We start from the raw sequence: 16,966 nt of genomic DNA, 5'->3' as shown, positions 1-16,966 counted from the left end.
GGATTCCCTAGATGCATATTTTTCAATTCTAAAACTAGGAAAGTCCCAGACAAACTAGAATGAACTGGTCATACTAACAAAGAGGGAATTTTTCAAAAGTACCTTCCATTTGTATCATTTTTTAAAGATAAACTATAGGATGTTTGTCTTTCTCTGATTTATTTTGATGATGGTGGATTAGTTACTAAGAGAGTCATGTCTGACTCTTTTGACCTCATGGACTGTAGCCCCTCAAGCTCCTCTGTTATGGGATTTCCCAGGCAAGAAAACTGGAGTGGGTTGTCATTTGCTTCTCCAGGGGATCTTCGGAACTAGGGATCAAACCCGGGTCTCCTGCATTGTAGGTGGCTCCTGTATTGCAGGCAGATTCTTTACAGACTGAGCCACCAGGGAAGCCCTTGACTTACTTTACTTAGTATAACCTCTAAGTCCATTCATGTGGCTGCAAATGGCATTATTTCATTCTTTTTTATGACAATGTTATATACCATTGTATGCATGCACCACACCTTCTTTATCTTTTCCTCTATCAATGAACATTTAGGTTGCTTTCATATCTTGGCTATTATAAATAATGCTGCAATTAACTTATTTATAAAACAGAAATAGACCTACAGACTTCAAAAGCAAATTTATGGTTACCAAAGGGGAAATGTTGGGGCAAGATATAAATTAGGAGTTGGGGATTAACAAATACCCATTACTTACATAAAATAGATAATTGGAAAAGACCTATAATGTAACACAAGGAACTCTACTCAATATTCTGTAATAACCTATAGGGGAAAAGAATCTGAAAAGAAATAAGTATATGTTTATGTATAAATGAATCACTTTGCTGTACAACTGAAAATAACACAAATTGTAAATCAACTATGTGTGTGCTAAGTTGCTTCAGTCATGCCCAGCTCTTTCCAAGCCTATGGACTGTAGCCCTCCAGGCTCCTCTATCCATGAGATTCTCCAGACAAGAATACTAGAGTGGGTTGCCATGCTTTCCTCCAGGGTATCTTCCTGACCCAGATCAAACCTGCATCTCCTTCTGCATTGGCAGATAGGTTCTTTAACAGTAGGGTCACCTGAGAAGCCCAGGTCAGCTATAATATAAATAAAATTTTTAAAAAGTCCCTTCCACCTGTGGTGTGCTGGAAACACTCCTACTCATGATGAGAGCCAACTGCTATAATTAGGAATTTTGTGGACCAGTTGCTATATATTCAGAAATTTTGTGAACTGTTGGTGACTTGAAATCATCCATACTGGGACTATTTCCACAATCAGCAAATGTTGCAAACTAGGGCTTTTTATTCCTTCTTAGAGAATTAGCTAACTAGCATACCACCACCTACCAAACAACAAAACTAATAAAATTACTAACTGAAATAATCCATGTAAAATGCTTAGTGGAATGCATGATATAAGTGAAAGTGAAAGTCATTCAGTTGTGTCTGACTCTTTGGGACCTCATGGACTATACAGTCCATGGAATTCTCCAGGCCAGAATACTGGAATGGGTAGCTTTTCCCTTCTCCAGGGGATCTTCCCAACCCAGAGATTGAACCCATCTCCAGCATTGCAGGCAGATTCTTTACCAGCTGAGCCACAGGGAAGCCCAAGAATACTGGAGTGGGTGGCCTATCCCTTCTCCATCAGATATTTTAGACCCAGGAATTGAACCGGGGTGTCCTACATTGCAGGTGGATTCTTTACCACCTCAGCTATCAGGGAAGACTGCATGATACAAAGTAAGTGCCAATTCAGTGTCACTGATTAGTCATTTATTATGACTATTATTATGAATTTTGGAGAAGGAAATGGCAACCCACTCTCATGTTCTTGCCTGGAGAATCCCAGGGACCGGGGAGCCTGGTGGGCTTCCGTCTATGGGGTCGCACAGAGTCGGAGACGACTGAAGCAACTTAGCAGCAGCAGCATTATGAATTTTGCATTGGCATTCAATAAACATGTTAAAATGAACTGAACTCTGCCTAAAGGCATTCCCTATAAATTATTTCAATAGTTTTTTTGTTGTTGTTCTTGTTGTTAAATTGCATCTAGAACATAGACTAAGTGTATACTGTAAGTCTTCAAACTGGACTGGTTTCTCTTTCTCCCTTTCTTATAAATTCCCTCTCTGTGAGCCTAGAAAGATCTCTCATTTTCCTGCTGCACTATGGCTAGTCCTCAGACATTGCATGTCAAGCTTGGGGCAATAACTCTAACTCCAGGAGTGCACGAAGAATTATGCATTGGTGCTGTGCATGGAGCATGGTAAATTGGATTATGCTAACAAAGTCTGTCCTGCGAGGTGGCCCCCTGTGAGGTGACTGAGACCACTTCTACATGGTTTGCCTCACCCACTGCCCAAATCTTTCCTGCATTTTTCCGATCCCCAAATACCACTAGAAATTCCGATTTATAATCTTTGAGTTATTGAGTTTAACATCATTTAAAGGCAAATCCATTCCTTGGTAAAAGTAACACATTAGGTCACCAACAGAGTGCAAATTAGTTTATCAAGTTGCCTGTGTGTGTGCTCAGCCAAGTCTGAGTATTTTTGACTCATGAAAATATTCTTGCTTGAAGGAAATTGATCCAGGAAGGTGATGAGAGGAAAGTTCTGGAGTCTGGGAGATTATAGAAGACAGTAGGTGTGAGTGGGGAAAGGGATGTCAACAACCAGGAGGCAACAATGGTGAATATCGATTCCTTGGATGGAGGAGTATGAATGAAGGAGGGACTAGTCAGTGCAAGAATACAGATGAGGGAAAATAATGAAAATACATGTCTCTGATTCTTGACTCTTGAGAACTAAGGAACCTCCTGAATTTTCAGAGTACAGAAAGAAGGTCAAAGTAAAAAGAGTTAAAGTGCTACCAAACCTCTAATGGTTTTGTTAGGAGCCAGCCTAGATATTCAAACATAAAACTGTATGTCTAAGAGTAAATATGTCTAAATAATTCTATCTCTAGTTCATTAAGAAATCTCAGATACACAAAATGAAGACACTCTGCCTGGACTAATGGAAGATGAAAGCATCCTAAGTCCAACATATTAGATCATCATCTGAGGGTTTTGTCCTCTTTCGGCCTCTGTCCAGCTGAAGCCAGCAGGCATTCCCTCCTCCTGAGGAACAGATCAATCTCTTAGGATAGGCATGTTAATTCAAGCTGAAGAACCCTACTGGTCACACAGCAAGACATTTCAAGAAGCAGTGTGTGAGCCCCTCAGTTCTTGCTCAGTGTTGGGGGATTTCCAGCTGATGTCTTTGATTGCTCTTACATAGATAATGTAACATCATAAAAGGGGAGTTTCTGTAGCAGCTTGCTTGCCATGAAAGACTGCCCGTGGCTTCCCAGCATTCCCTGATGTGAGTGCTGGTTTCGGAGTTCTCTGCAGTTTAAGACAGAAAGGGAAGGGATGAGTGGGGGGCAGAGGAGGATTTCTGTACAGACCTAGGTCTTCCAAAATGCTGAACTAGAAAGAGGGAGCAACAGGAAACAGCATTCCCAACACTCAGACATGCATTAGACACCCCGCCCCTCTTGTTTGTTTTGTTATAAAAAATTCAATCTCTGTATTGAGCCAGGTGTTCTTTCCTGTATCTGTTATTTTTCCTGCTCTCTCTTTTCAATGGCCCCTTGGCTTTTAAAACTATTGACTGAAAGCATTTCCCGTCCTCAGGTCAGTTCACCACAGAAAGTATCTACTCATGTGTACCCAGTAGCATAACCCATCCACACCAGGGAACAAGCCGAAAGAGACCTAAAACTTGATCTATGTGCTTCAGGAACTTCCATCAGAAGCAAATATTTATGGTGCATTTAACGAAAAGTGAATCATTCAGTGAGGTTACAAAATCTTAATGTGACTTCAGGAAAGAAAGCTCAGAGAGGGTAAAGACTTGAGACAGATGTTCTGGCCCTTTGTGGAAATGTTACTAACCATAAGATAAAAGATAATGAAAGTAGAACAAAATTTTAGGCAAGGGAAACCAATCCATCAGAAGCACAGAGTTTGGAATAAACAGCATGTTTTATTTGTCTGGTGTTTGTTCTTTTATACAATAAATATTTACTGAGTCCCTACCAGGAACCCAGCCCTGTTCCAGGGAGTTGGGGATTCATCCTTGAAAATAAATCATTGTTCTCCTAGGAGTTGATATTCTAGTGGAGCCATTCAGAAAATGAATGATTAAGCAAAATAATTTCAATTAAAGATTAGCAGGATTAAGGAAAAATTAAAGGGGAAAGTGTTCTTGGAATAAGGATGGCCAGAGGAGGCCTCTCTGAGAAGGTTATTAATTTTGCTCTGACCTGAAGACTACAAAAAGACAAGGCACATGAAGCAGGGAAGAGCTTTCCAGACAGATAGACCAAGTAAATGCCTAATAACAGGAAACATCTTGGCAGATTAAAGTCAACCCTGATTGTACATTAGAATTACCAGGGGAGCTTTTTAAAAAATGCATGTAATTGGGCCCCACCTCCAGAGAACTTGTTTTAATAGGTTTGGGGTGGTGCCCAGACATGGATATTTTTTAAAAACCTCCTCAGGTTATTCAAATGTCAGCCAAAGCTGAGAACAGGTGGATTGGAGAACAGTGGGTCTCAAAGTTTAGCACGCATCAGAATCACCTGGGAGGATTGTCAAACCCAGATGGCTGAGCCCCACCCCCAGCATTGGGGACCCAGTTTGTCTGCAGTGGGGCACAGGAATTTGCATTCCCAGCAAGGTTCCAGCAGATGCTGCTGCTGCTGGTCTGAGTTCCAAACTTGAAAACCCCTGGCTTCAAGAACAAAATGGAAGCTGATATTGAAAGAGGAAGAGAGTGACATGAAAGAAACTGGAAGGATGGAGTTGGAACTTCTGTCCTGGAAAGGCATACATGCAGAGCGGAGCCACAGACACAAAAATAAAGAGGGTGGTGTGAGACTGCAAGGATCGTTCTGGATGTCAAAGGAGAGAAGTAGAGCAGAAGTCCAGTCACAGGCGGGAGGGCAGATGATGACCATGGAGGGCTGTTCTGGATGAGCAGAGATGACATGACAAGCAAATGAAGGTCTGGAAGACTCTTCAGAGTGAGCAGAATGTGGATGAAGAACGTCCCCTGCTGTGTCAGCAAACCAAAGATACTGTGGCCACCAAGCCATCAGCTACTGCAGCCACCCTGACTAACTGTGTACCCTGTGTACCCTGAGGAAATTCAGGGTAGAAAAAAAAAAGGAGCGGGTACTGACCCGAGAGGGTTAAGGGGATATCAAACAGATGATTTTAGTGAGCCCAGACTTGCATGTTCTCATACAGACACATGTTAAATCCATTAACTTAAGCAGTCTGGTTTTTATTTGCATGCTAAGGTTCTTCAGTCATGTACGACTCTTTGAGACCCCATGGACTGAAGTCTGCCGGGCTCCTCTGTCCATGGGATTCTCCAGGTAAGTTTACTGGAGTGGGTTGACATTCTTACAACCAGGGGATCTGCCTGACCCAGGGTTCGAACCCAGGTCTCTAATGTCTCCTGCATTAGTAGGTGGGTTCTTTAGCACTAGTGCCACCTGGGATGCCTGGGTTTTTATTTAATTGGCAGCAATCTTTTGATGTTCTGACTACCTGGGTTTTGTTGCAAAAGCTACATTTCTGGGTCCTCCGTACTTCTTCAGAACAGAATCTCAGAACTCTCTGACAGGCTATCGCAGCTTAAGTCCTCAGTTTGTATGCTGAATAAAGCATAATTCTCAACTTTTATGCTGTGTATTGTCTGCAGTTGAGAAGAGAAAGGGATGAGCGAGGAGAGATAGATGTATTAAAAAGACGAAAAGATACAAATATGTCAAGAGGGACAACTTGGAGGACTAATTTGGAGTTTGAGAGATGGCCAGTTATACAGGCATCAGTTTGTAGATACATTTCAGCCACAGGACTGGATGACATCTTGGAGGGAAATGTAAGGTAGAGTAGTTAAGCTAGAGAGAGGAGCTACCCCATGTCCGAGGGCCAAAATCAGATTGATTAAACTCTTTGCAGCCAAAGATGGAGAAGCTCTATACAGCCAGCATAAACAAGACTAGGAGCTGACTGTGCCTCAGTTCATGAACTCCTTATTGTCAAATTCAGACTTAAATTGAAGAAAGTAGGGAAAACCACTAGACCATTCAGGTATGACCTAAATCAAATCCTTTATGATTATGCAGTGGACGAGAGGAATATATTTAATGGATTAGATCTGATAGAGAGAGTGCCTAAAGAACTATGAACGGAGGTCCTTGACATTGTACAGGAGACAGGGATCAAGACCATCCCCATGGAAAAGAAATGCAAAAAAGCAAAATGGCTGTGTGAGGAGGCCTTACAAATAGCTGTGAAAAGAAGAGAAGCAAAAAGCAGAGGAGAAAAGGAAAGATATAAGCATCTGAATGCAGAGTTCCAAAGAATAGCAAGGAGAGAAAAGAAAGTCTTCCCTAGTGATCAATGCAAAGAAATAGAGGAAAACAACAGAATGGGAAAGACTAGAGATCTCTTCAAGAAAATCAGAGATACCAAGGGAATATTTCATGCAAAGATGGGCTAGATAAAGGACAGAAATGGTATGGGCCTAACAGAAGAAGAAGATATTAAGAAGAGGTGGCAAGAAGACACATAAGAACTGTACAAAAAAATCTTCATCACCCAGATAATCACGATGGTATCATCACTCACCTAGAGGCAGATATCCTGGAATGCAAAGTCAAGTGGGCCTTAGGAAGCATCACTAAGATCAAAGCTAGTGGAGGTGATGGAATTCCAGTTGAGCTATTTCAAATCCAGAAAGATGATGCTGTGAAAGAGCTGCACTCATTATGCCAGCAAATTTGGAAAACTCAACAGTGGCCACAGAACTGGAAAAGGTCAGTTTTCATTCCAATCCAAAAGAAAGGCAATGCCAAAGAATGCTCAGACTACCACAGAATTGCACTCATCTCACATGCTAGTAAAGTCATGCTCAAAATTCTCCAAGCCAGGCTCAGTAATACGTGAACTGTGAACTTCCAGATGTTTAAGTTAGTTTTAGAAAAGGCAGAGGAACCAGAGATCAAATTGCCAACATCTGTTCAATCACCGAAAAAGAAAGAGAGTTCCAGAAAAACATCTATTATTGCTTTAATGACTAAGTCAAAGTCTTTGACTGTGTGGATCACAATAAACTGTGGAACATTTTGAAAGAGATGGGAATACCAGACCACCTGACTTGCCTCTTGAGAAACCTGTATGCAGGTCAAGAAGCAACAGTTAGACTGGACATGGAACAACAGACTGGTTCCAAATAGGGAAAGGAGTACATCAAGGCTGTATATTGTTACCCTGTTTATTTAACTTATATGCAGAATACATCATGAGAAACACTGGGCTGGAGGAAGCACAAGCTGGAATCAAGATTACTGGGAGAACTATCAATAACCTCAGACATGCAGATGACACCACCCTTCTGGCAGAAAGTAAAGAGGACCTGAAGAGCCTCTTGATGAAAGTGAAAGAGGAGAGTGAAAAAGTTGGCTTAAAGGTCAGCATTCAGAAAACTAAGATCATGGCATCTGTTCCCATCACTTCATGGGAAACAGTGTAAACAGTGGCTGACTTTATTTTTGGGGGCTCCAAAATGACTGCAGATGGTGATTGCAGCCATGAAATTAAAACACACTTACTCTTTGGAAGGAAAGTTATGACCAAACTAGATAGCATATTAAAAAGCAGAGACATTACTTTGCCAACAAAGGTCAGTCTAGTCAAGGCGATTGTTTTTCCAATGGTCATGTATGGATGTGAGTGTTGGACTGGGAAGAAAGCTGAGTGCTGAAGAACTGATGCTTTTTTTTTTTTTTTTTAACACGGTATATTTCTCCATCTATTAGTGTCCTCTCTGATTTCTTTCACCAATGTTTTATAGTTTGCTATATATAGGTCTTTTGTTTCTTTAGGTAGATATATTCCTAAGTATTTTATTCTTTTCGTTGCAACAGTGAATGAAATTGTTTCCTTAATTTCTCTCTCTATTTTCTCATTATTAGTGTATAGGAATGCAAGGGATTTCTGTGTGTTGATTTTATATCCTGCAACTTTACTATATTCATTGATTCGCTCTAGTAATTTTCTGAGAGAACTTCAGGCCAATATCACTGATGAACATAGATGCAAAAATCCTTAACAAAATTCTAGCAATCAGAATCCAACAACACATTAAAAAGATCATAAATCATGACCAAGTGGGCTTTATCCCAGGGATGCAAGGATTCTTCAATATCCGCAAATCAAACAATGTAATACACCACATTAACAAAGTGAAAAATAAAGACCATATGATTATCTCAATAGATGCAGAGAAAGCCTTTGACAAAATTCAACATCCATTTATGATCAAAACCCTCCAGAAGGCGGGAATAGAAGGAACATTCCTCAACATAATAAAAGCTATATATGACAAACCCACAGCAAACATTATCCTCAATGGTTAAAAATTGAAAGCGTTTCCCCTAAAGTCAGGAACAAGACAAGGGTGCCCACTCTCACCACTACTATTCAACATAGCTTTGTAAGTTTTGGCCACAGCAATCAGAGCAGAAAAAGACATAAAAGGAATCCAAATTGGAAAAGAAGAAGTAAAACTCTCACTGTTTGCAGATGACATGATCCTCTACACAGAAAACCCTAAAGACTCTACCAGAATTAATGCTTTTGAACTGTGGTGTTGGAGAAGACTCTTGAGAGTCCCTTGGACTGCAAAAAGAACCAACCAGTCCATCCTAAAGGAGACCAGTCCTTGGTATTCATTGGAAGGACTGATGCTGAGGCTGAAACTCCAATACTTTGGCCACCTCATGAGAAGAGTTGACTCATTGGAAAAGATCCTGATGCTGGGAAGGATTGGGGGCAGGAGGAGAAGGGGACAACAGAGGATGACATGGCTGGATGGCATCATCACCTTGATGCACATGAGTTTGGGTGAACTCCGGGAGTTGGTGATGGACAGGGAGGCCTGGAATGCTGCGATTCATGGGGTTGCAAAGAGTCAGACACGACGGAGCAACTGAACTGAACTGAGTGAAGCTAGAAGCCAAGAAGTATTGGGAATAATGAGAGGAAAGCTGAATAAGTAGAGGGAAATCAGAAGAAAGCCCTTGAAACCACTGTGGGTTTGCTCACTCATTCAGGGAGAAGACAGGAAATGAAAACCAGGTGAATTAGATGTGAAGACCAAGCATGCTCTATTAGGTAGCAAAGACTGGACTCCAGGTGATTGCAGCCAATCAGAATTACATGTTATTACATGTTCTCTTTCTGCCCTACTGTAGATGTCATTGTATGTCACCCTTACAGATGGACTTCAATTTGTTATTAAACATCTATTGTGTTTGTAGACTACTTTGTCACCCTAGGACTAATTATCTCTAAATCTTCATCATGTGAATAAAAGAACAGAGAGTTGTTCCCTCCAGAAGTGCCAGTATAAAAAAAAATACTGGAGAAAGAGGGTTAGAGTTTACACATATGAGTTGATTTTGGTAAGCATAATGAGAATCAACTGTAGCCTCTGCTGCGCTGCCTTCCTGAAAGTATACAACTGTTTTTGACATGTGTAAGTTAACAAATAGTTCAGATCATACATACAGCACTACCCTCAGTTTGGGATATTTAATATGTTGTTGTTCAGTCAGCAAGTTATGTCCAACTCTGCAAAACCATGGTCGACAGCATGCTAGACTCCTCTGTCCTCCACTCTGTCTTGGAGTTTGCTCAAATTCGTGTCCCTTGAGTCAGTGGTATTATCTAAACATTTCATTCTCTGTCATCCCCTTCTCTTCCTGCCTTCACCAATTTCAGAGTCTTTTCCAATGAGTAAGTTCTTTGCGTCAGGTGGCCAAAGTATTAGAACTTCAGCTTCAGCATTAGTCTTTCTAGTGAATATTTAAAAAAAAAATGATTAAAATATATCTGAGGGCTTTGGAGACAAATAATCAGGAAAGTGAGATTTTTTTTCTTCTCAGGTCTAAAGTGGAATGATTGAAATACTTGAGGATAATTTGCTTGAGGAAATGACTACTCAGTCAATGTAACTGCTTCAAATTTCTAGGAATGTCATTAAGAAGAAGAATTCAATGTATTACAGGTAGCAATAGGTGGAAGTTTTGATAGAATTTTCACTCAATTTCATAAACACCTTCCCACAATCAGAACCACTGAAGATTTGAAGATGGGGTGGACAGGCCCAGATGGTAGTGAGCATGTGATTTTCAGAGCTGACCTTGAACAAAATAGCTGTGAAAATAAGAGAAGCAAAAATCAAAGGAGACAAGAAAAGATATACCCATTTGAATGCAGAGTTCCAAAGAATAACAAGGAGAGATAAGAAAGCTTTCCTCAGTGATCAGTGCAAAGAAATAGAGGAAAACAATAGAATGGGACAGACTAGAGATCTCTTCAAGAAAATTAGACATACCAAGGGAACATTTCATTCAAAGATAGGCTCAATAAAGAACAGAAATGGTATGGACCTAACAGAAGCAAAAAATATTAAGAAGAGGTGGCAAGAATACACAGAACCATACAAAAAAGATCTTCATGACCCACATAATCACGATGATGTGATCACTCACTTAGAGCCAGACATCCTGGAAGGTGAAGTCAAGCGGGCCTTAGAAAACATTACTATGAACAAAGCTAGTGGAATTGATGGAATTCCAGTTGAGCTATTTTAAATCCTAAAAGATGATGCTGTGTAAGTCCTGCACTAAATATGCCAGAAAATTTGGGAAACTCAGCAGTGGCCACAGGACTGGAAAAGGTCAGTTTCATTCCAATCACAAAGAAAAGCAATGCCAAAGAATGCTCCAACTACCTCACAATTGCACTCATCTCACACACTGGTAAAGTCATGCTTAAAATTCTTCAAGCCAGGCTTCAGCAATACATGAACCGTGAAATTCCAGATGTTCAAGCTGGTTAAAGAAAAGGCAGAGGAACCAGAGATCAAATTGCCAACATTAGCTGGATCACTGAAAAAGAAAAAGAGTTCCAGAAAAACATCTATTTCTGCTTCATTGACTATGCCAAAGCCTTTGACTGTGTGGATCACAATAAACTGTGGAAAATTCTGAAAGAGAAGGGAATATCAGATCACCTGACCTGCCTCTTGAGAAATCTGTATGCAGGTCAGGAAGCAACAGCTAGAACTGGACATGGAACAACGGACGGTGCCAAATAGGAAAAGGAGTACGTCAAGGCTGTATATTGTGACCCTGCTTATTTAACTTATATGTAGAATGAGAAACGCTGGGCTGGAAGAAGCACAAGCTGGAATCAAGATTGCTGGGAGAAATATCAATAACCTCAGATATGCAGATGACACCACCCTTATGGCAGAAACTGAAGAAGAACTAAAGAGCCTCTTGATGAAAGTAAAATAGGGGAGTGAAAAAGTTGGCTTAAAACTCAACATTCAGAAAACTAAGATCATAGCATCTGGTCCCATCATTTCATGGGAAATAGATGGGGAAACAGTGGAAACAGTGTCAGACTTTATTTTTCTGGGCTCCAAAATCACTGCAGATCCTGACTGCAGCCATGCAATTAAAAGACACTTACTCCTTGGAAGGAAAGTTATGACCAACCTAGATAGCATATTAAAAAGCAGAGGCATTACTTTGCCAACAAAGGTTCATCTAGTCAAGGCTATGGTTTTTCCCATGGTCACGTATGGATGTGAGAGTTGGACTGTGAAGAAAGCTGAGTGCCGAAGAATTGATGCTTTTGAATTGTGGTGTTGGAGAAGACTCTTGTGAGTCCCTTGGCCTCCAAGGAGATCCAACCAGTCCATCCTAAAGGAGATCAGTCCTGAGTGTTCATTGGAAGGACTGATGTTGAAGCTGAAACTCCAATACTTTGTTCGCCTGATGTGAAGAGTTGACTCATTTGAAAGGACCCTGATGCTGGGAAAGACTGAGGGCAGGAGGAGAATGGGACGACAGAGGAGGAGATGGTTGGATGGCATCACCAACTCACTGCACATGGGTTTGGGTAGACTCCAGGAGTTGGTGATGGACAGGGAGGCTTGGCATGCTGTGGTTCATGGGGTTGCAAAGAGTCAGACACTACTGAGTGACTGAACTGAACTGAACTGAACTGAACAAAATGTGTGAGTGTTGGGTAGAAATAGTATTGATGGGATTTAAACAAGAAAAGGATTTTTGGTAAGATGACCATTTCTGGGAGTTGGTGATGGACAGGGAGGCCTGGCATGCTGTGATTCATGGGGTCGCAAAGGGTCGGACATGACTGAGCGACTGAACTGAACTGACCATATATAGTCTGGAAGTTCATATTTTATTAATTCATGTCTTCTTGCAAATGAACACATATGTGGATAACGTTTGTGAAGTAAAACAAATTACATGCATCAAGGGTCCTATGGGTTTTATTTATAACCATTAGTTCCCTGGAGAACTCAGTAAACTGCAAGGCATGAGTGACTACAATTTTGGGTCATGTTCAATTTAAACACACTCCCAGATTCTATAACACATTTGCAACATTAAAGGATAGGAAGCAGGAGAGATAATCAAATGTAATAGTTGAATAACCAAGTTCAAATCCTTTTACTATTTACTACTTATAAGCATTTAGGAAGCCCCTGCCAGGTACTAATTTTTATATTAAACCTTTCCTCTGTTATCCTATTTTATCCTTTTAACAACCTTACAAGATTGCTATACTTTGAGCACTTATTTAACAAAGAAAGTTAAGAACCCAAGTCAGAGTCAGCAGAGGAACTTTAAATAAGTCATTTGTTCCTGTGAAATTTAATTTTGTATTTATAAAGCAAATATTTATATTACAGCTTGGTAGTTTGCTGTTTTGTTTGGTTTGTTCTATTTGTTGTGAGACATCATTAAATGAGCATGTCAGTGTGAACCTGATAAACTGTTAAATGCAGATATCACTATAAAAACTATAAAAAGCATGAATCCATGAAATAGACCCTCACGATATTTCTCTATAGCTACCTGGGTGGAGATGTAGAAGAAGGTATAATATGATTATGGACTTTTGAGTTGATTTAAAATCATTTATAGTTCTTTGCTATGCTCTGGAAATAATGGAAAGAAGGATTAAAAGGACAAACTGCAATGAGGGCAGATTTCAATATTTGAAATTTAAGCCCGTAATGGGATAAACAATTGTCTCTATATGAGACCTCACAATTTAAATGCAAAAAGTGTAAAAGCAGAGACTATTATTCATATTTCAACACAATTAACCAAATCGTCGTCAATCTTTAAAATGCCTGAGAAACCTGACCTTATAAAATATAAAAATAAAAATAAACCAATTCTAATAAGAATGGTTATATACTAGTGATAACACAAATTCATCTTAATTAATATCAAGGAACTATTCACTAGGTGTTTACTGAGTCTGTGTTTCATTGAAATAAAGTCATATTTTCATTTCTAGATTCATGCATCCTTTCGCAAAGCTACTTAGAAAACGAGCTTCCATTTTGTTTTATTTGCATATAAACCAAAAGAGTTATTCAAAGAAATATTTGAGTATTTAGCTGACAATGGTTAATAAAATCAAGGGGATTTTCCTAATGTTCTTATTGTGTTTTGAAAGATAATTTCACAATTAGAAACTGCTTGTTTATATATTATTAACATATTTTAGGATACAGAGTAGCCTGATGCATTTAGTAAACATTTTCTTATTAGATATGCCACTTGGTATGTTTGCTGTAGCATTCTAAATACTGTTTCTCTCATCCTCAATTTTTGTCTCCTTTCAAGCTTATTCATGGGTTGTATTGTTGTTTAGTCACTAAGTTGTGTCCTACTCTTTGCCCACCAGGCTCTTGTGTCCATGGGATTTTCCAGGCAAAAATACTTGAATGAGTAGTCACTTCTTACTCTAGGGAATCTTGTTGGGCCCAGGGATCAAACTCGCATCTGTCTCTGTATTGACAAGTGGACTCTTTACCACTGAATCACCTGGGAAGACCTTTTACAAGATTAGGGCAGGTAGTATCAAAGAGGGCTTCCCTGATGGCTCAGATGGTAAAAGAAGACGAAAATGGATTGGTGGGGACTGGGCTGCACAGAGGCACATGTCTAGGAAAAAAAGACTGCTATGTTTCACTCCAAGCTACTGATGTTAGGTGGATCTAAAGGCTTAGTCTTTCCAAAACTATAATCCTCAAGAGAAGCCAGACTGCCAGATTGCCTTTAATACAATACCGTTGAATTTTAAATATTAGCAATGAATTCATACATTATAAAAGAATGGTCAGGTCAAATAAGGCACTTATGTTTCCCAAATTTGGCCTGAAAATTGCCAGAAAAAGACTTCTGCATCCACATATGTGGAACCCAGGAAGGCAGGGGTCAAGCTTGTCTATAAAAGTGAAAGTCATTCAATGATGTCCGACTCTTTGTGACACCAAGGACTACACAGTCCATGGAATTCTCCAGGCCAGAATACTGGAGTGGGACTTTCCCTTCTCTAGGGCATCTTCCCAACCCAGGACTCGAACCCAGGTCTCCCACATTGCAGGTGGATTCTTTACCAGCTGAGTTACAAAGGAAGGCTCAAGCTTGTTTATATTTATTATATTTACTATTTTATCTTATGTGTCAAGCACAATACCTAGTACAGAACAAGTGTTCAAATTATTTAATGGGGGAATAAATGAAGACCCAATAGATGGAAGAGACCAGTATCATAACATCTGGAGAAGTTTCATTATTTCTTAAAGAAAAGCAATATGATATAATAAAAACAGGACCTATCTAGGAGGAAGGGGATGTGGGTCATGGCTTTAAATCTGCCTACTACCCTGTATGCAGTCTCAGGCAAATACTTTACTTACTTAACATAGTGTCCACATCTACGAAATGCTTGGATTATAGTGTTGGTTTTCAAATGATTCTTCAAGGAGTCTTTAGAATTTTGGAGAGAGATGATTCAAGAGGATTCTGAAAGGATGAGATAGGTACCTAACACAGAGGAAGTCTTCAGAATTTACAGATTCAAAATAAGATTACATTGACTTTCTGGTAAATCATGGCAGAGTAAATATAATTATTTTTCTGCTTCTTCCTAGAACTTTAAAATTACAAGGACTTTTTAAGACATAAAAAATATACAGAACAAGAGGGTAAAGAGCAATACAACAGCAAGAAGAAACCAGACAGCAGGGATTTAGCAAACTCAAGAAGGTTTACTCCTATGTCAGCTTTCCATTTTTACACTAAGCCTTCTAGAAGTATTTGACTCTTTGGACTATGCCCTTGTACAGCTTTTAAAATACATTTTTAAAGAATGCATTAATAATTCTTTGTTTAAAATATTGTAAATATTGTTCTAATGTTAAAAAATTCTAAAGTTCTAATGTTAAAAAATATTGTAAACCCTTTAACTAGAAGAATCCTCTTCTGGTGTTACTGACTGCTCTGTGATTGACCTTTGTACAGCAGGTTGTACGGTACTGAGTTGCGGATATTGTACATCCCCTGAAGTTCTAACACAGTGTGCTGAATTGGTCCCAGCAACAATCTACAAATGTATCCTGTCAGGACCACATTTTTCTGGAATCTTTGCTCATGAAAGTTAGGTGTGGAGTCTGGGGAAAGAAACCTAACCCCCTCTCTGGTAGTGAGTACCATGAAATTTCATGCTCATCACAACCATTGTCAAATCTTCCATTTATAAAATGTCTATAAGAATTGGAGACCCAAGCCATTTGTTATAGTAATTCACTAAACAGAGACATTACTATGCCAACAAAGGTCTGTCTAGTCAAGGCTATGGTTTTTCCAGTCGTCATGTATGGATGTGAGAGTTGGACTGTGAAGAAAGTTGATCGCCGAAGAATTGATGCTTTAGAACTGTGGTGCTGGAGAAGACTCTTGAGAGTCCCTTGGACTGCAAGGAGATCCAACCAGTCCATTCTAAAGGAGATCAATCCTGGATGTTCATTGGAAGGACCGATGCTAAAGCTGAAACTGCAATACTTTGGCCACCTCCTGCGACGAGTTGACTCACTGGAAAAGACTCTGATGCTGGGAGGGATTGGAGGCAGGAAGAGAAGGGGATGGCAGAGAATGAGATGGCTGGATGGCATCACTAACTCGATGGAGGTGAGTTTGAGTGAACTCCGGGAGTTGGTGATGGACAGGGAGGCCTGGCGTGCTGTGATTCATGGGGTCGCAAAGAGTCGGACACGACTGAGCGACTGAACTGAACTGAACTGAATCAGGGTTTCAGAGCCAAGACAACTAGCATGGCCAAAGAATAATTTCTGATGAGATTAGCAACAGGAAAACCAAAGCCATCTCATTTTTGCAAATATCTAAATGGGGCTCACTCATCAATGTGTTTCAGATTCTTTCACAGCTTCAAATCTAATGGGCAGAGACTGGGTTTCCTTGAGATAGCATTTCAGTGAAACACTTTCTAATTCATTTTACACAGCTCTTATTAGATTTGTAAGGAGATACACATTGTATAAGCACTCCGTGGTCATTTGAGAGGGGAGTAGTTATGTGACTCATTTAACAGGCAATTACCTGTTTAAAAAAGAGACAAATATCCTGTGTCTGACAGAGGCTATGTCTGTGTGACATGAACCAAATGTTGAGACTGTAAAAAAAAAGAAAAAACTACACTGAGGTTGATTCTGAGCTCTTTTACAGAATTCACTGTTCTTAGACTTAAGTTAAAAATAGATGCTTGATAGAACTGTTCTGTATCTTGACATCTTGATCTTGACTGTGGTGATGATTATACAAATCTACACTTGATAAAAAATGTATAAGACTACACATACACATTTATCATGAAGAAATGGTAAAATATGAATAAATCTGATGGATGTTATCAATGTTGACATCCTATTTGGGATATTATACTATAGATTTTGAAGACATTACCATTGGGG

This window comes from Moschus berezovskii, chromosome 2, assembly GCF_049115385.1.
Source record: "Moschus berezovskii isolate FMDL1 chromosome 2, NW_MosBer_1.0, whole genome shotgun sequence".
Classification (NCBI taxonomy): Eukaryota; Metazoa; Chordata; class Mammalia; order Artiodactyla; family Moschidae; genus Moschus; species Moschus berezovskii.
The sequence above is the reverse complement of the archived record's forward strand: the minus strand, read 5'-3'. Positions refer to the sequence as shown.